Source organism: Ursus arctos, unplaced genomic scaffold (assembly GCF_023065955.2).
Source record: "Ursus arctos isolate Adak ecotype North America unplaced genomic scaffold, UrsArc2.0 scaffold_20, whole genome shotgun sequence".
In the NCBI taxonomy this organism is placed as follows: domain Eukaryota; kingdom Metazoa; phylum Chordata; class Mammalia; order Carnivora; family Ursidae; genus Ursus; species Ursus arctos.
Genome location: NW_026622875.1, coordinates 37434372 through 37455380, shown reverse-complemented (window position 1 = coordinate 37455380; position 21009 = coordinate 37434372). Strand labels below are relative to the sequence as shown.

The following is a 21009-nucleotide window of genomic DNA, read 5'->3' as shown; positions in this document are numbered from 1 at the left end:
GTGCTGTTCCACCCCCATCCTCTTCTATTTATTTTCATGTTAGAAACAAAATATATTGATTTATGTCTAAGTTGCCTATTATTTGACATCCTTCTTACATAATTCCCTACTCTACCTTTCCAGTCTTCCACTTAGGGTTGACCTCAAATCTATAGGATTTTTGACCAATGGATTATATATAGTTAAATTGAGTTTAATATTTTTTATTAGCCTGTATATAGAGATGACATCTTTTACATTATATGTAGATATATTCTGGAAACTCCAGCCAGTAGACTTGAACAGACATTTCACCAAAGAAGTGTATATTTATGGGGCGCCTGGGTGGTTCAGTTGGTTGAGCGTCTGCCTTCCGCTCAGGTCATGATCCCAGGGTTGTGGGATTGAGCCCGGCATTGGGCACCCTGCTTGGCAGGGAGCTTGCTTCTCCCTCTGCTCCTCCCCCCCAGCTCATGCTCTCGATCTCTCACAAAAATAAATAAATAAAATCTTCTAAAAAAAAAGAAAAAGTGTATATACACCTTTTCCTTCCTTTAATATTACATTCTTGAAAAGACAAAAGTAGTGACAAAGAACAGATCAGTAGTTGCCAGGAGTAACAAGAGTGTGACTACAAAGGGGTAACTCAAGAGAGTTTTGGGGGATGTGAGAGTGTTTTATATGCTGATTATAGCAGTGGTACACAAATTTTCATAGATGTTAAAATTAATGAAATTTTACACAAATGAATTGCACAAAGAGATAATTCTAATAAAAACATGTAGAGTTGTCCTACCTCCTAATAAGATAGAAATAAAAATATTCTTAGCTATGTGTTATCACTTTTCATTTATTTCATTAGCAAAATTCAGCAAAAATATAATACCTAATGCTAACAAGAGTTCAGTGAAACTGACATTTTCACATATTCTTCATTGTAGTATAAAAATGGGTATAATCATTTTAAAAGCTGTCTAACAATATAGATGAAATTCTAAGTTGTTCTTAGTCTTTGAAGCAGTACTTACGTCTTTATGACTATAACTTAAGGAAATTATCCAGAATATATACAAAACAATATAAATATCCAAAGATTTTTTATTATAGACTTGTTTATAAAAGTGAAAAAAAATTACAAAGAGCCTAAATACGTAATGGAATATTGCACTCATTCAGAGTTCCATGGAACACTGGTCCAAAAGCTTTGCGATAAAAGGATTTGGTGACCAAATAAATTAGGAAAACCCTGCATGCTATGTTCTTCATTTGTAAAGTTACAATAAGAATCTATACATTAAAGTTTCTAAGATGTCTCTCAAGCAGGAAATAAATATGCTTCTTTATTTAACCCAGATTTTCTAAACCAGTTTTTCCTTAAATCTCCTATTTCCCATGTAATAGCTGTTAACATCTTGCATATGAATTTTAGGAAAAGCAGTGTTAGAATAATTGCATTAAGATTTTAATGTTTTTCTCTGTTTTGAAATTGGTATGATTATGATACTTTATAATAGAAAAATACATAAAAATGGCTAAGCTCAAATTACTCTCTTAAATAAGTTCGTAATCTATTGGAGAGAGAAAGCCATTTCTAATTAATAAAGGCTCCTTGTGAAAGGGTTATGTTAGCCTTATGAATGAATTTCTAAGTGAGCAAAGTGATGGAAAAATTAATTCTGCCTGGAGAAGAAATGCTGGAAAAAGGCATTGAGTAAATAAAGGACTTCCTCAAACTGGTTGAGATATGAAATATCTAAAAGAAAATATTATTAACTTTCTAAGAATTAGAATTTAATTTATATTAACTAATAATTTCTTATGAATGTAGAGTGATATAAACAGTCCTGCCTTATCTGATATTAAACCCTCTCCAGATATATGTAAATATGAACTGTAGAGTCATGGTGGAAAATTTTGGGCTTTAGTTTTAAATAGACCTGCATCTAAAACCCAGTTTTGTTTCTTGGCCAGTGTACTTAAGCACGCGGTTATGATTTGATCATAAAAATGACAAAAGCAGAGTTAGTTTTTAAAGGATTAGAGAGAATAGTTAAGTCTTTAACCTAATGCCTGGTTCATTAGAGGTAACCCTAAATAGTAGCTATCATTGTATCATCAACAACGCTGGTAATACTCTTTAAGCTGCAAGTGACCTAAAAACAAATCAAGTACCTGAGCATGAAAAATAATTTATTTGCACTTATAAATGGGAAGGATCTTGGGTAACTTAAAGAGTGAGGAAAACAAAAAAGTCAAGTAAAGCAGAGCTCAAGTTTGAACACTTCTGGTACAATTCTCTCTCCTTTTCTGTTTCTCATTTCTTCACGACTCTACTGAACTTCAGTATTAGTTACCAATCTCTGTGTAATAAATTACTCTAAAACTTAAAAGCAGAAAACCATATTTATTACCTCACACTTTTTCTGTAGGCTCAGAATTTAAGAGCAGCTTAGCTAAGTGGTTCTGGCTCAGGGTTTCTCATGAGGTTGCACTGAAGATGTCGGCATGACATCAATAATCTCGTGAAGGCCTGATCGGGGCTGGAGGATCCACTTACAAGGTGGTTCGCACACATGGCTGGGGAGCTGGGGCTTGCTCTTGGCAGGAGGCCTCAGTTCCTTGTCATAGATACCTCTTCAAATGGCTGCTTGAATGTCCTTAAAATGTGCCAACTGGTTTCCCCAGAAGCCTCACGATACTAGATCGGGAGTCACACACCATCATTTTTGCATAAGAGCATGATTACAGAGAGGTGAAGAACATTGGGAACAACCTTGGAGTCTGGCTAGCACAACTTCATTTTCTCAGGCTGTAATAGGATTTCTTTCCTCAGGGGAAGTAATGGCTGTTAACAGCTAACACCGGATTCACAGCTTGCAGTGTAGAGAAAATAATCTGAACATAAAATCTCAGCACCTGAACATAAAATCTCACACAGGGTCTTTGAATGGCCCAGTTTTGGGTCATATGTCCTCTTTTGGAACAAGTCACCATGAGTTGCTAGTCCTGGGTCATTCTCCTAACCCCGAGGCCAGGGGCAGGGGATTACAGTTGGTAGGGTGGAAAAGGAGAGGAATGAGTGCAGGCTTTGAGTATGGCTGGGTAGAAGAAAATGACTTCATCATTATCATCATATCAAATTCTATACAGGAGACAATTCTTTTTTTTTTTTTTTAAGATTTTATTTATTTGACAGAGAGAGAGAGAGCCAGCGAGAGAGGGAACACAAGCAGGGGGAGTGGGAATTAAAAACTATAGAGAGCTGTATAAAACAAAAACTCATAGTCTATCATAGTATCTTCCAGCTGGAATTAACTCTAGAAGAAAAGTATGCTCTGGAGACACCTCTAAGTGATCACAGTAAGAAAAAATAGTCCTAAGAAGTCAGTATAATACACTATTTAAAAATATATGTAACCCAACCAATAATAATTACCTAACCCAATTAACAATAAAGAAAATGATTTCTGTTATACACTGCCTGTATTTATAAAGAAAATAGAATGCTATGCTTAACTTAATTCATTATGTAGAATCAGTAATTAAAATAATTATTGCTAATTTCACTAAAATTGAGCATATTTCTTTTTTTAAGATGTATTTATTTTTAGAGAGAGAGCAGGGGGGGGGGCAGTGAGAGACTGAGAGAGAGTGAATCTCAAGCAGACTCGCTGCTGAGCACAGAGCCCTACCCAGAGCTGGATTGAAGGACCTTGAGGTCATGACCTGAGCCAAATCAAGAGTCAGACGCTTAAATGACTGAGCCACCCAGGCGCCCCCAAATTGGGCATGTTTCTTATAGATGAATAATGAGTCATGTAATCTGAAAGAAGAGAATTTGTTTGAATATGAATTTTCACTATTTTTAAAATTTTTTTTATAGATTTAAAAATTTCATAGAATATCTTTTGTAAATAGTCATTGTAAAATAATAGGTGATGTTCTTGTTATTTTAACATAGCTGAATTCCACCCAAAATTACAAGAATGGAAAGCTATCTATATAGAAAGAAAAAAGCCCCATATCTATGTCCTATTATTTATTATTTTTAGTGGATAGATGTGTTTAAAGGATTGCAATTTTATGAAGAAATGCTATAAAAGCATGAGTAATTCATAGACATCAGTTTTATATCTATCAATATTTAATTTTACTGCAATACCACGTGACTTTGGATAGTTCTTGCGAACTTGTTCCGTATTTCTAGGTTACTATTTACATAACCTTGATTGTTTAAAACTCATGAACAATTGCTTTATGAACTTGTAGCTGATAGACATTATGCTCAGTGACCATAGCAAAATCTCTAAAACATGTATTTGGAGAAGTTACCTCTAGTCATTTCAAAAAGAACTTTTCACTAATTTGAAATGAAAGCAAGGTTACCAATATAAGAATTTAAAAAATATATTTGTAAGGAACTATCCTCAAAAAAATCTATTTGCTATATTCCTTAAATGCAACTATCATCACAGAGGGCACAAGCCAGAATAAAATTAATACATGGCTGTGGAATCTGAGCCCAGGGGATGTGCTGAAACATGGACAGAATGTCAGTCTGAACTTCCAATTTCCTGTCTTAGATTTGCTTCTCAACTTTGACTGTATTTGAATATTATTAATATATTTGGCCACAAGTAATTGTTTTAGAAATTACTCCTCAGCAACAATATAAAATCTCAAACTGTGATGGCAACACTTGCCAAGAATACTGTTTTTATTGCTTCATTACACCCACTGGACCATTTTTTTTTATTGAATATAGTTGGTAAGTGTTCATTTTCCAAACAATGCAAGCACATCAGGGCAAAAGTGTGTTAGACTTAGTAAAGAATAACAGATGGCACATGACAGTTAGCATATACATAGCTCTGTAAGTAGAGCTCACTTTCTAGGATATCCTAATGTCATTTGGAAGGTAGTTTTTGCTTAATGAACAATGGGACACTTTCACCGGGATACAAGGTAATATAGAATCATCTTTTTACGTCCCCTGTCTATCTGTTAACACCTACTTTTGTAGGTGCCAAGCAAAACAATTTGGAGTTATTTAAATTTGACTTGCTGTCCTCCCCTGAAGAGAAACATGCAAGACAAATCTAAAAATGTGAGGTTTCTGGTGGTGAGGAGAATAAAAACTTGTATTCCTGCAACATCTTTCTTTAGATAATGTGAACCAATTTATTCAGGTCTACAAACTCATCCAAATTTATCCAGTATCATCACAACTCCCCCCCCCCTTCCTTTCTCCCTTGCTTTTTGGGTTTTCCTGCTTGATTCAAATCTCTCCTTAGTTATTACTTTTCCCTTTAAACAGAAGTTTGAATGCTATGAATCGGCACAGGTCTGTAAAATTAAATGTTACTTCACATATGTAAATATCTAAATATTCCTCATGAGAGGAAATGTGTTTCCTTCTGATTTCAGTACTTATTCCATTCTTCCTACAAAATGAATTAAACATTTATAACGTATTTTAAAAGTATACTCGGGTGTGTATGTATAGAGAGAGAGTAAGAGAGGAAGAAAGAAATGAGTCACTCTTACCAAAGGTGATTTCATATTTTAAGAGTTGATTTTTGTAAATTAATTATGGCCTTAAATACTTTTAAACCACTCAGAGTGCCCCATTAGTTAGCATGAGCATGAGAAATAAATATGTATTACCAGTTAATTGAAAAACATATGTTGTTGATTAGTGCTTAGCCATCTTATTTTAATAGATCTCAATTAAATAAATGACTGCAGTGTATTCAGACGACAAGATGCCAGTTAAAAATTGCTGCTAGAAAAAATTACTGAACCAAGAAATGAAGAAATTTCAGTAAAGAACAGCCATATACTTTGTTAACAATTTGCACAAAGAATTTGCCTTTTCATATGTGAGGGGATTTTAGATTGTACGGGCTCCTTATTTGCTACAGTCTAGATTGAAGACATCATTAGGCACCGGCTCTAGAGCCAGAGCCTGAGTTCAAAATCCAGCTCTGCTACTTAGTGGCTTTGCCTCTGTTTTCTCATCTGTAAATTTGGGTTAATTATAGGATATAGTATAACCCTCATTGGCAGTTTTTTAAGGATTAAATGAACTAATATTTATGAATTTTTCATCAGTGTATGGCATTGAGAAGAAAAGTGTTTCTAAATTATTAGTTTTTCTTAAACAAACACTCAAAAAGCCCTGACGTTTTCATTAGTGTTGTAAAATATGAATTAATTGTGAACACATTTCAAAGATGGTATTGGTGCCAATTACTCTGAACACTTGCTTTAAACAAGGCTATTTTTTGAACACTGAGATGTAGTCCATCCAGCAGGAGAATGAAATGAAATAAGACACCAGCATTTCAGAAGGAATGGACTTCATGGGAACAAAAACATATCAGGTTCCTACAATCCGCTCATTCCCCCCTGTACACATCTCCCCTGGATACATAAAAGGAAAGACAGATCAAAGTCAAAAGGTTGCTGTTGGTCACATAATCAGGACAGGCAGAATTAAAGGAACTAAGAATTGTATGGTATCAGGACATTGAAGCCAGTCACAACTCTCACAACAGATATGGTCATCCCAAAAGCCAGATCCTTTCTTCAGGCATGGTCTCCTCCAGACAGTATGTTGCTAGATCCATGCGACCCTTGCCTCTCTGACTCTTTCACGTGCTTTCCTGGTTGACAATCCCTTGAAGTCAGTATTTCTTCATAGATCTGGATGCCTTTTTTCAAATTATTTTAAGTTTCCTGTGAATTTATACTGGCCTGGGAACATTGTTTTTCACGGTCACTTTGCAGATCTCTTTTCCGACCCATGATGTATCTATTTCAAAGGTTAATTCTTCAGATACTTTCTTTACTTTCAAATTCCTCACTTTTCAACTGTAGTGTATATTGAGTAAACTTGCTTAATTGAGCAATTAGAATGTAAAACTAAGTTGCATTTTGAAATAGTTCAAAGTGTGACCTTTTGTCCAGGGATGTCTCAATTTAGGCTGATTCCCAATTTGACAAAATATTATTATTAAGAGTTGCATTAAAATAAGCTAGCAGGAGTTTAGTACAAATATATTCTGTCATGCCAGCTTTCCACCATTGTCCTGTCTTTGACTGGAGAGTTAACTTAAGAGAGTTCTTTAGTTAACACATCATTTGATCGAGAAAACTATCAGTGACAAATTCTCTTTTTTTCCTGGACAAGATTTCAGACACAACATAACTAAAATCTCCCTTACCAGGGTGTTTTTCCATATGGGACAGGAATCCTAAAAAAAGAAAGACAGACAGACAGACAGACAGACAGAAAGAAAGAAAGAAAGGAAGGAAGAAAGAAAGGAAAGAAAGAAAGAAAGAGAAAAAGAAAAAAGGTCATGAATGCTGAATGGTTTGCAACATTTTAAATATTTGTGAACTGTTTTGAGGGGAAAAAAAGCGTCACTTATGCATGCTTTTTGCGCACAGAATTGTAGTCTAGCTTCCACTAAGGCTGCAATAAAAGTTGTTTTACTGATAAGCATCACTGAGTTAAAAATGAATCTGAGCCTGAGAATACTGTGTCTAAACATTTATCTGTTATGGTGTTTCATTTGGCTAAAATGTTCTCTTAGTGTGTTCTGTTTCCTTCCCAGTCCATTGTTGCTCTATACCTTTATTCCCCCAAATTTACAGTTTTAAAGTTTCCACAGCCTTTTCCGTTTTCATCACTGGCACTTTGGATCAGATAAAGTAGATCACTCTCTCATTTGGTAAATTATATTTATAATGAACTGAAGTTGATAATAATAATCAATGTACAACAACATATCTGCTGATTTCAGCATTTCTGAAAGGAAAGCCATCTTTATTTAACACATTTTAATTTAAATATAACTCAAAAGATAGGATTAAAAAAGGTTTTTTTTTTTCTACTTAATAGCCACATAGCACTACCATGAATTTAAAAATTAGAGGTATATGGCATGACAAATCTATAAAACCCTGAGTGTTAGGGATTTTTTGGCAATCTATGCACTTGCCCATTTTTGACTCTTGGGCTATCAAGATTTTGTTTGAGGAGTTTAATTCTGAGAGGTATCAATCAAAAGCAATAGTCCTTTTTTTTTTAAATTAAAAAAAATCTGAGTACAGTTGATGTACAATGTTACATTAGTGTCAGGTGTACAACATAGTGACTTGACAAGTTTATACATGATGCTGTGCTCCCCCAAGTGTAGCTACTGTCTGTCACCATACAATGCTATTAAATTATCATTGACTATATTCCCTATGCTGTGCCTTTTATTTCCATGATGTATTCATTCCATCAGTGGAAGCGTATTATCTCCTACTCCCCTTCACCCATTTTGCCCATCCCTCCCTCCCTTCTTCCCTCTGGCAACCACCGGTTTGTTCTTTGTTTTCTGCTTTTTGTTTGTTTATTCATTTATTTTTTTAGATTTTACATATAAGTGAAATCGTATGGTATTAGGCTTTGTCCATCTGACTTATTTCACTTAGCATAATATCTTGAGGTCTATCCGTGTTTTCCCAATGGCACAATCTTATCCTTTATGGCTGTGTAATATTCCATTGTGTATATATACTACATTTTTCTTTTCCATTCATCTATTGTAAATGCTTGGGTTGCTCCCGTGTTTTGGCTATTGTAAATAATGCTGCAGTAAACATAGGGGTGCATATATCTTTTTTGTTTGTATTTTCTTTTTGCTGGGTAAATACCCAGAAATTTTAATTTTTTGAGGAAACTCCATACTGTTTTCTGGAGTGGCTGTACCAATACATTCTCACCAACAGTGCGTGAGGGTTCCTTTTGTTCCACATCCTCACCAGCATGTGTTTCTTTTCTTCCTGATTTTAGCTATTCTAACAGGTGTGAGGTGATATTTCATCATGGTTTTGATTTGCATTTTCCTGATGATGAGTGATGTTGAACATATTTTCATATGTCTGTTGGCCATCTGTATGTTTTTGGAAAAATGTCTCTTCCAGTCCTGTGCCTATTTTTTAATCAGATTGTTTGTTTTTTTGTTGTTAAGTTGAATGAGATCACTATTTTAGTTGGCTGTTAACCCCTTATTGGATATATCATTTGCAAGACATTGCATGCCTTCCCCCATTCAGTAGGTTGTCTTTTTGTTTGGTCGACGGTTTCCTTTGCTGTGCAAAAGCAGTACTCTTAACAATTAATCAATTAAAAGCGGTAGTTTTATAAATGAATTAATCAATTAATATATAACATACATTGCTCAAGATTTGAAATCTGGCACAATTAGAGGAAAATTAATTGAGAAAATAGATGTGAAAATCATTTATCAACTCTTGAAGTTCAAACAAATATCAGATTGAAAAAAATATTCTAAAGGGAAAACACAATGTTGCAGTGAGGTCAATAATGGAAACCTGGGTAGGAGTGTAAAATATGACTTTCCCAAACTGGGCTACATTTTGTAGCATTGAAGGAAACAGAGATCATTTGTCCATCTGTTTCATTTTACAAATGTGGAAACAGAGCCAGAGGGGTGAAGGAATTTCTGGAGACTACACACCTGAAAAATGTTAGGATAAGTACACAAGGATAAGCCTTGCTCTTTATGCTATGAATTCATGTTCAGAGCTCGTTAAAGTGATCTTTGGGTTCACCAGAGAATTAGAATTGATGTTTAGGTAAAATCCAGGTTGATATAGTGAAACTGTGATTTTGTATCCCATATCTCTTCAACAAATCTTAACCTAAATAAAAATTAGAACTTTCATTTTTTTAATTAACGTTTTCTGGAATATAAAAGTAAAATAACAAAAACATGAAATACATATATTGTTGAAAATTGAATTAAAGAAAAAACCCAAACTACAAGGAAAGTGAAAAAAAATCTCTAATTGCTCTGAGACCCAATATTTTGCTAAATTCCATTTCAATTAAAAAGCAACATTCAAAGGGGAAATTATAATTTATTTGCCTATTAAAAATTTTTAAAGATTTTATTTATTCATTTGGTATATATGGAGAGAGAGACAGAAAGAGCACAAGCTGGGGGAGGGTTAAAGGGAGAGGAAGAAGCAGATTCCCACTGAGCAAGGAGCCAGATGCAGGGCTTTATCCCCAGACCTCAGGATCATGACATGAGCTGGAGGCAGATGCTTAACTGATTGGGCCACCCAGTGCCCTGACTACTAAAAAAAAATTAATGAAAAAATATGTATTAATGGTGGGATATAAATATACTTTTGTAAGAAACTTCATTTCTTGAAGAATCTTTGTTAGTGAAATGTTTCATTCTCTGGAGATCAGAGCCTTTGAAAAGAGCAGAATCCATCTCTTTATCTTTAAAAGGATTTCATTTTAACTACTCTAAATGGATAAAAGTCTATTAAAAAACAAAAAGAAAAGAAAAACACCCAGCAAAGAACTTTCTTAATGATAGTACTGTATGTAGCCTACATTATTCATGATGTAGTTTAAAGTCATGTAGTATTATTCTTTCATTAAGAGAAATGAAAACCACCTTCAATTTAGTAATATTCCTTTACATATTTTAAGAACATTATTAAGGTTCTTCTTAATCTTTTTTTTAGGTCTAAGAAACCTAATTTGTTATAATTTAAATTTATGAATCCGCTATCTAACATTTAATGGTCTTTCACATCTCTTCTTAGACCTATATTCACATCTGTCATGTCTCTATTTGGAGCTTAAATCTGAATATAATGCATTTGAGAAACATGAGTATAATGAAATCTTTACTGAAGTCTTCACACAAAAAAAACCCTGTTTATGTGTATAGTTGTGTTCTGTCTTAAATTTAACACCCTGCATAACTTTTTATTTATAATAACTGCTATAATTTAACAAAGTCATTTAAAACTTGGATTGTTTTTATTGGGTCTAGAATTATTGAGCTCTACAAACTTAATTAATGATCTTCAAGCTTATCATCTTGGTAATGGAAAAACTATGTTAAATAAGAAAAAATGACTACTACATAGTTTTGTCTTATTTTTTTAAATTTTGTCTCATTTTTGAAATGATTTTTAGGTCAAATTTGACAGTGATATATTAGTCAATGTATTTTGTATAGAAAATACAGTTTCAACTTATATGGCAAATCTGAACAATTTGTGGATCCCTGCACTGATGTGTTGAGTGTGTGAAAACAAATCCAGGCTTGGAAGGGAAGAGTGTCATAATTAATTAGTGATGTCTGCCATGGATATACGTCAGGTGATTTAGACCTTCATGGGGGGAATATTTTTCTATTTGTTTTACTTGAATATGTTTTATATGTGTGGAGTTCAGAGACAGCAGATATGTGTTAAATGGAAGTATTTAAGGAAGAAATGACTTAAATCTTTTTGAAAAAGCTGTGGTGGTAAGTTGTTGAGGACTTTTTCTTAACAAATACATTTCCTTGGAAATTTGGGTTAATTCCAAATTTTACTGATAGAATATAGAAGAGTTAGTAGACATATTAGTTATGTATTGTTGTATAACATTGTTGTAGTGAACTGGGGGGCTTAAAATAGCACAGATTTATGATCTCATAGCTTCTAAGCATCAAGAATCCAGACGTTTAGCTGGGTTCTCTGGGTCCTCTGTCAACTTGCAGCTGATGAGCAAAAAGAGAAAGGCTAAACATAAAAGTTGTCTGATTGGCTAGTTAAAATACTCTTACTCAGAATCAAATAACTCAGGGACATACCAATTACTTTGTGTGGGCTTAAGAGTTCTGGAACAAAACAGCTCTAAACAAAACATATCATCTGAGAGCACAGGGCTAATGGCTACATGAAATACTGAATAAGAAAGCTGATTAAAGGAAGTGGTGGCAGACCTTTTAATTCCTTTAGGTTTCTAGAACTTGTTTAACAAGATATAAGCCAGGGCTCTGGTCTCATCTAAGGCTTGACTAGGGAAGAAACCACTTCCTCACTCATTTTTGGGGTACCATTCAGCTGGTCATGATGGCCTCAGTTTCTTCCTGGCTACTGATGAGAGACTACCCTAAGCTCCTTGCCAAGTGGACCTATCCATAGGGAAGCTTGTAACTTGGCAGCTTGCTTTTTCAAAGCTAGCATCTCTTCACCTGATGGGCATTACAATCTCATCTTATGTAACATTATCATATTTGCATAATTGCATACATCCCATCACCTCTGCCATATTCTATTGGTGGAAACAAGTTACAGGTTCTGCCCATACCCCAGGGGAGTAGACTATGCAAAGGTCTGACTACTATGACTAAGACTATCTTAGAGCATGTCTGCCACAGTTGGAATGCACAAATTGTTTCAGGGAACTTTCATTTGATATGAGAAAATATTTTTATGCAGTCTGAAGATATTCTGAATTATCAGTAGTATCTCCTGTAATCCTTTGATACCAGGACAGGGGTGTATGAAAGGAATATTGAACTAAGAGTAATTATGTCATTCATAAGAATGGTTATGATAAAACTGCATATCATGAGAAAGTCTGTATTATAAAAAAAACTAGACATAGACAATAGCTGAAATCACACAAATATCAAAATATGTCTGTAGAAGATAAAGTCCATGAAAAAAAAAGAAAGAAAAAATCCTGGGACTTTAAGTATTATGAATAAGACAAAGGCAAAGCTGTTTCTTGAAATAAATGAATAACTAAAGCATCCAACTGCTGAATTTGCAAATCTAAATCTTAATTGCAATAAATACCAGTTTTACTCTTTCTTGGCATGGAACTGATCATCACGTCATCCTAAAGTCAATATACCCTACATTTTCACTCTCTTCTCAAACTCCACAGAGTACTAGGATATTTGCTTTTTGGGAGTGCTAATATCCCCAAGTGCCTAAAAGGCGCTGCACACAGAGGAAGGGCTTTAAATATGTTTGTCAAATCATTTTTCACTGATATTCTGGGTTCCTGGTACCTTCAGTCACAGAACTTTTCATCAGATAAAAGCCAAAGAAATCTCTCTCTAATTTAGGTCTTCAGAAGTTTTTCTGGGGCAAGCCACTCTTAAGTTTTATATAAGCTCTTTCAGATGCAAAGTAGGATACAGATGAAAGCACAAAGATATTTGGTGCATTTTCAAGGGAATAGGGTTAATATTTAAAACAGCATCATAAAAAATATAGCGTGGGAACTCAGAAGCATGGCTCATAATCTGGCCTCAACACCCTGGTAGCATGGCCGGGATACTGGATAGCTTAAATCCCGGGGGTCAGATTTTGCAAAGAAGGCCCTGAAGTCATGACTGTTTTCAAAAGAGATTCCTAAAATAAAATAATAATAATAAAATAATTTTAAAAGGCCAGAATATATCTGTGCCTTATTTGTAAAAATATATTGTCATTATGAAGTTTTTTTAATAGGATTTTGAAACTTTAAGAGATGACATTAATTACATTGAAATTTAAGGTACATCTACTGAATATTGGTTTTAATAGAATGCCTTTTGATAAGACTTGCCTTTGTTTTTATTTTTGAGATTAAACAATGAGCTCTTGCTGGGTCTCAAAGATAGTCTAGCCATGATTTCATGATGGGTCACTTGAAGAGTAAGGTAGGGTTTTCTTTATTTGAGGCCTCACACTAAAAATTCTGATTCTCAGTTTACAATTCTGAAAGCCCACTGCCTAAGAAAGGGAAAAGAGTATATTTAAAAGTTGCATTCTGTATCTTATCCTGACATTCCCAGTTTAATTTTGTATGTGAATCCTTGAATATTTAGTAAGCCTTTCTTCACCTTGTGAAAACCATAATCTTGTTGAGACTGACACATTTGGTTTAATGCCATGATGTAATAAAAACTGTAATTGAAATAATTATCCATTAACCTTGACTTGTCTCATGTAATCTTCTATAATATCATTTTCCTATCATAAAAGTAAGATAATACTAATTAAACTGTCCTAATTTTTAAAGTTCCACACTGATATTTAAGTCGGAAAACTATATAAAACAGTTGCTGCTCATTAATAGAGAACTTATAGTAACATGATGATTAGATTGATTTAGAATGTCTGCTTTTCTATGACATTCCTCCAGTTTATTTTTAATGTCTAAGGTTTGTAGCTAAATTTTGGTGAATTTACTTGGAATTAATTAGATGTACTATATATATATGCATGCCACAAAAGATGAATATTATATATATGAATATGTGTGTATGTGGTATGTATTTACAAAATTACAGTAATGCTATTTTTATGCCTAGTGTTATGGGAATCTCCAGATACTGTAGTTTTAATTTTAAATTCATACTGCACTCTAGTGGGGAATGAGATCAATGCAAAGTGTTCTTACGTTGATACTTTAAAATAATTACATAATTATGGACTATTTACAGTTTTAAAACTGAAATGTACAAGAATGTTGTGATCTATAATTTTCTCAAAGATGAAATGCTATAAATGTAATTAATATGTTATGCATATAATTGATATACTTAATTTTTGACCATTATAGTAAAATATGATTTTTTTCTAAATTAGACTTGAAAACAGAGGAAAATTGACTACTGAAATAGTTCATTTGATTTCTTGAAGTGTATCTGAAATATCTATCTGTATCTATATAGCTATAGTTGTAACTTAGACTATGTTAATCCTAATTTAGGGAAATGTTGAATAAAACTAAATCCCTCATTTTTCTTTTTCTTTTTTTTTTTTTTTTTAAGATTTTATTTATTTATTTGACAGAGACAGACAGCCAGCGAGAGAGAGAGAACACAAGCAGGGGGAGTGGGAGAGGAAGAAGCAGGCTCCCAGCGGAGGAGCCTGATGTGGGGCCCGATCCCATAACGCCGGGATCACGCCCTGAGCCGAAGGCAGACGCCTAACGACTGTGCCACCCAGGGGCCCCTAAATCCCTCATTTTTCTACCAAGAAGAGAAAAGAATGATTGACTTTCTTCCATAAATTTCAAGAATGACGATTAGATTTTAAAATATTTGCTTGTTAGAGCACCTGGGTGGCTCAGTCAGTTAAGCGTCCAACTCTTAGTTTCAGCTCAGGTCATGATCTCCATGGGTTGTGGGATGGAGCCCAGCAGGGAGTCTGTTTGAAAGAATCTCTCCTTCTGCCCTTCCCTCCTCTCATGCTCTGTCTCTTCCAAAATAAATAAATCTTTAAAAAAAATAAAATATTTGCTTGTTATATTTCATTTATGATTCTAATTTCAAGAAGCAACTTCATTGAAACCTTTGACAACAATGTTTGTCATCACTAGAATCACCTTTCAGATACCTAATGGCTGTTTTATTTTAAGTTGTATCAAATTAAATGAGTGCTTTTAAAATCCATTTACAATATTGTCTCTGGAAATTTTATTCCAAGTAACCAGTATCCAGTCATGTAACAGTAGTATAGTACTATTCTTCTGAGTATTTTGCCCTGTGAATACTTATTCAAGATGTTCACAACTTTTCTCTGATTTTTAACATGACCTTTGAAATGTTTCTTCAGAATGACATCTTACAGTTGTAGTTATGAGATTATTCTCACAAATAATGATTAAATCTTTGTTTTATTTTTTGCCTTCTTTTTTATTGAGCCAGTCAAGTAAAGTCATGGAAGAATGAATTGCAAACTCTATTATAAGGATTTGTACAGATTGTACAAGTACAATTTCTCTTTAAGTGAAATGGTCTAAAATTTCATGTCCTCCCCCAAAAGTACTTTTTCTTCATAATAAAGCAATTGAGAAAGCTCTTTATTATATAGTAGACTCTGTAAGGAACTTAATATCAGTAGATTCCTCTTCAGAAAGATAATATTTTAGAACAAACTTTGTCTTACATTTGAACAGTATTTAGATGTTTGCTTTTATTTTCTCAAAGAAATTGATTTTGAAAGAAATAGACAAAATTTCTCACCTCTTATCCTTGTATAAGTACTATCAAAACTCAAGGAATTAAAACTGCTTATTAATAGAACGTATGAGTTCTGGGTTTTTAGTAGCTAGCTATTATCCACCTGAACTATTCATTTTTCATATCTATAGATCAAATGTATATTTTATGTTCATCTAATGACAAATGACTGCTACATACATGGTCATACCAAGGTTTCTAAAGGTATTTTTAGTGTTTGCTATTTAGTTATGCCACTATTTATAGAAACAGGTCTGTGCTAAATGTGTTCTATATTTTAAGTCCCTATCTACTTCACTTAAAAAAAATTCTATGGTAGGAGAAGCCATCGAAAAAGCAGTAATCATTTAGTTTAGTTTATTTATGCCATTTACTATTGTATGATTTTATAGGTCATTTGTAAAACCCCTTTTAAGGTATGGTTTATTGTGCTCTAACCTGCCTGTTGGCAGATGTTATCTACTGTCACTTCATAATATTGTAGAACCTTAAGATTCTTGAAATTTTAAAGGCTTATCATTTTGATAAGTTAGCAGATCCAAGAACAAGGGATAAAGGCAACTATGGGCAAAACAGTAGAACCTGGCTTGTTAACTTTGAAATAAAACACTGAAATTATCTATGGAGAAAGTTTTCCACTCAATTAAATTAGGTTTGTTTGTCAAATAATACACACTCCTGTAAATGCTTCTAATTTTATATTCATGGTTATTGATGGTTTTGGTAGGGTTGAAATACTAACCAAAAGTGGAGTTTCTGAATTCTTAATTACATGGAGATTGGTTGGGTAACACTGTGTGTGTGTGTGTGTGTGTGTGTGTGTGTGAATAGCTTATTCTTCATTCTGATTGGAACTTATCATAAATAGAAAAAAGGCCTCAGTTAAGGTGTGTTAAGTTTTTCATTAATGGGTTGGTTGGTTATTTAATAGACAAATTGAATTCAAGAAAATGGCTTGGAACCATGGTCCATATTGGATTTCTCACCTTTTCCTGTCTGAATTGCATTTACCTCCCCAGTCATATGTAGGGCAGCTGGAAAATTCTGGGCCTTCCATTCAAAGATGTGAGCCTTTACACTTTAACTTCACATATGGCAACTGAGAAGAGATGAAAATGTAATTTTTAAAAAAGTTTTAATTTAATTTAAGTAATCTCTGCACCTGATGTGGGACTCAAACTCATGGCCCCGAGATCAAAAGTCACATGCTCTTCTGACTGAGCCAGCCCAGAAAATGTAATTTTAAGTGAATTTGAAATACAGAGCCAAGATTGTGGGCCACACATGGGCCTCCCTCACCCTCCCAATCACACAATTTATTTTTCCTGCTTGGAGATAAATGAGCAAGGGATGAGGAAAAGAAGAGAAGCTTCTTTCTTAGTTCTTTCCTAGTGTACAAAAGTTCCAAAGAAATTCTGGCTTGATGCATCAAGAAGACAGAGAATGGTCCCTGACCTTTCCCCAGTCTAAAATAAATAAATCTTTTGGGATAGTTTTAGATGTGTAGAAAAGTTGCCAAGTTAGTAGAATTCCCATATACCCCACCCACCCAGTTTCTTCTATTGTTGACAGATTAGTATGGCCCATTTGTCACAACTAATGGATGAATAATAATACATTAACATTAATGAAACTGCATACTTTTAGATTTTATTTTATTTATTTATTTTTTACCCAGTGTTCTGAGTCACTTTCAGGATTCCATCCAAGATACCACCTTTCATTTACTTTTAATATTTTCTTTGGCTCCTTTGGGTTGTGATAATTTCTCAAACTTTGTTTTTGAAGACCTTGAGTTTTCAGGAGTAACAGGTATTTTGTAGCATGCCCTTCTTTTTTTTTTTCTGTTGGTTTTCTCATGCTTTGACTTGGGTTGTGTGTTTTTGTGAGGAAGACATGTAGAGGTGAAAAATCATTCTCAACACGTCATTTTAAGGTTACATGCTGTCAACATGACTTATCACTGTTTGCTTTGATTACATAGCTGAGGTAGTCTTTGTCAAGTTTCTTCACTATAGAGTTGCTTTTCTCCTCTTTCCATATTTTATTTGGAAGCAAGTCACTAAGTGTAGCCTGCTTTTAAGGGGTAGGTAGTTATGTTCCATCCTTCTTGAGGAAGGTATCTATTTAAACTATTTGGATCACTTCTTTATGGGGGGTTTGCATCTTCTTCCCCATTTATTTTTTATTATCAGTATGTATTCATTGATATTTTATATTTAAAGTATAAAGTATTTTATACTTTGGAGTATAATCCAAAAATATGGTTTTTAGTTGGTTGTTCCAGCTTTGGTCATTGGGAACTCCTTCAATTGGCTTCTATGTCTATTCTCCAATTTGTGATTATTAATAAGCTGGGTTACACCAAACCAGGGTTAAGGTCTGTTACCCTGGGAGTGGTATGGAGAAGAAAAGATCAGCAATTTTCAGGGCAGTCTTAACACCAAAATCTGGTGCTTTGGTTCAAGTTATGACATTTCAGCTTCTACCTTAGAAGGTTCCCAAGTGGACCAAAACAATGTACTGTAAATCAACTTCAGGAACCTTGTTGCTTCCCAGAAAAATATTATTTCCACTTTTATTTTTCTCAAATTATGCTCAGATATATGGTTTAATATAGCTTACCAAAGGTGAGTTCTCTTATGTACCCACCTTTTATTTCTGTGAATCATAGGATTAATTTAAACTTTTTGTCTACAAAATTCAAAACACACACACACACAAGCAAATACTTAATTCCTACAATAATCATCCCTAAGATAACTCTAATCCTGAAACCTATTGCATGATACAGTCTAGATCCACATTATTGTGTAAAGCCACAGACTTTCATAGTGTCTTCAGTGGTTCTGAGGAATAGAAGTTAGGTGGAAAAAGAATGAGTTAACCGATAAAATAATTTGGGTTCCAAGCTTAGTTACCTAAAGTCTATGTAGGACCACTGAATTTTTTTCTCAGTGAAACTCAAATGAGCAAAATTTCCCTTCCAGAAGTTAAATGATAATTTTACTATATTAGGAATAAAGATTACTTATGCATATCACCTCCTACTTTAGAGAGTGCCATCAGAAACATTGCTGTTTTCTTGCAAATTCTATAAATGTTTTGCGATGTCACACCCTAGTCACAAGAATTTATTCAAGGTTTCCCTTTTTTCTAATGTTCATGCCACATAGTTAAAATATCCTACTTTCTAGTTCCTTTAAGAGTTGTTACCTCACCCCTTCCCAGTGCAAAATTAATTGTTGACTCTGGTGACCTAGTCTTCACTTTCTTTAGTGATGAGGAAAACCCTCATGTGTAAGCAAATATATATCATAGCCTTGGTAGAAAATTTCTTCTTCAGTATTTTCTCCCACTAAATTTTTGGCAGACATTCTTATTTTATAGGTCAAGGTGGAAATGTGAATCAAGGAAGAAAATGTTTCTTTCCAAACATAGGCATATACTTATTAAAAATGATGTGTCACAAAGGCTCATGTACTGGGAATGTCTGTGTAGTCTGGCCTACTTCTGACAAACCTACCATTCATTAAATAGGATATAGGTTCTCTTTTTTGCCTTATTTATTTCAAATATATTGATTTTTAAAATAATAAGTGTGGTAAGTGGTCATTATGTAAAATTTTGAAAATGAGGAAAAGATGTAGGAAAAAAGCCAACTCCAGTCTCACCATTCAGAATTAATTACTATCATTTTTTTCTAAGTTTTATTTAGTGTTTTAGATAGTTGTAAACATTTGTAAACTTACACCTTGTGTTTGTTTTTAAATTATATAGAAAGAATTTCCCATGTTTTAATTTTTCCAATCTGTTTTATTGGGTATACAATATCACCGTGAGTAAATGCACCATCATTTACTTAATCTTTTTCATTACTTAATGATGTTTGAGATAAAAGACTTTAAAAATATAAATCAGCTCTAGAAGGGAAAAGTTTTGAATACAAACCTGGAGTAGATATTTAAATTCCTTTTCAAAATATATAATACGAAAAGCTAGGGGCACCTGGGTGGCTTAGTCAGTTAAGTGGTTAAGTGTCTTCCTTCAGCTCTGGTCATGATCCTGGGGTCCTAGATTGGAGCCCTGCATTTGGCTTCCTGTTCAGAGGGGAGTCTGCTTCTCCCTCTACTTCCCCCTGCTTGTGCTCTCTCTCTCTCAAATAAATAAATAAAATCTTTAAAAAAATAAAATAAGAAAAGCTAATATGTTTAGTATATATTTTGCTTTAACTAAGATTATGTAATCATTTCACAAACTCTATTTTCAGTATGACCACATAAATTATATGTTTAATATTTTGTAATAGGGGCTACATCAGTAAGAAAGAGGAAGCTTCCTTATTAAAAAGAGGTTAACATATTTTAAATAAACTGGTCCTCCCAAAAGCATGAATTATATTCTTACTTTTACTCCTTTTGGAAATTAGATACTTCAATATTCTTTAAGAGATTCAAGTATTAGGGGTTTGGCTTGATTTAGTAGGAAAATTTTGATTGTTAAAATAATGTTGACATTTGTTACCTCATTCACCTGATGCCAAAGCCCATCTTCTAATGACCTTCTTATCATTATCAGTAAGTTGAATAATGGTAAGGACCATCCTCATCTTGCTTATCAGTTTATCTCCAGCACCTAGGAGATTGCCTGCCACACAGTAGGCAACTAATAAATGCATGTTAAAAGAATTGTTGCTTTCCTCTGCCCATATAATCAATGACAATAAATCCTTGAGAAATCTGGAAAATTGGGATGGGGATATCAAATCTGGACCATAAGAGTTGTACACAGTCCCATGTAGTGAAAACACAGAAAAAATTTAGAAAGGAGCCATTGTTTTAAGTAATTTCTAAATGAATAGTAAAATATGTATTGCACTAGTTACTTACTTATTACCATGTTAAAGCCAGAGGTACTGGAATTGTCTGTGGCCCTTTTCTCTTGGATTTAAGTATACAAAGCATATATTTATCCCAAAATAATATATTCCATTGTGACCCATGGGTAAGTTACACTTTTTGCACCCTACCTACAAAGGTATTTTGGGTATTCAGAATCTCTTTTGTGTTCCAGGTATAAAATACAAAATTTTAGGTACTGAAACAGTTTCAGCATTTTTGTATTTGTAGAATATATCCATCCAGATGTAAATGACTTTACTTGATAGGCAAGGAATAGAAAA

The 21009-nt window shown here is 33.7% G+C and overlaps 1 protein-coding gene across 1 annotated transcript in view; it reads left to right on the top strand.

The window, feature by feature from the left end:
* Window positions 1–21009, top strand: part of ZNF385D (zinc finger protein 385D) — an 855124-nt gene that overhangs the window by 199025 nt on the left and 635090 nt on the right. The gene's annotated exons all lie outside the window — the stretch shown is intronic.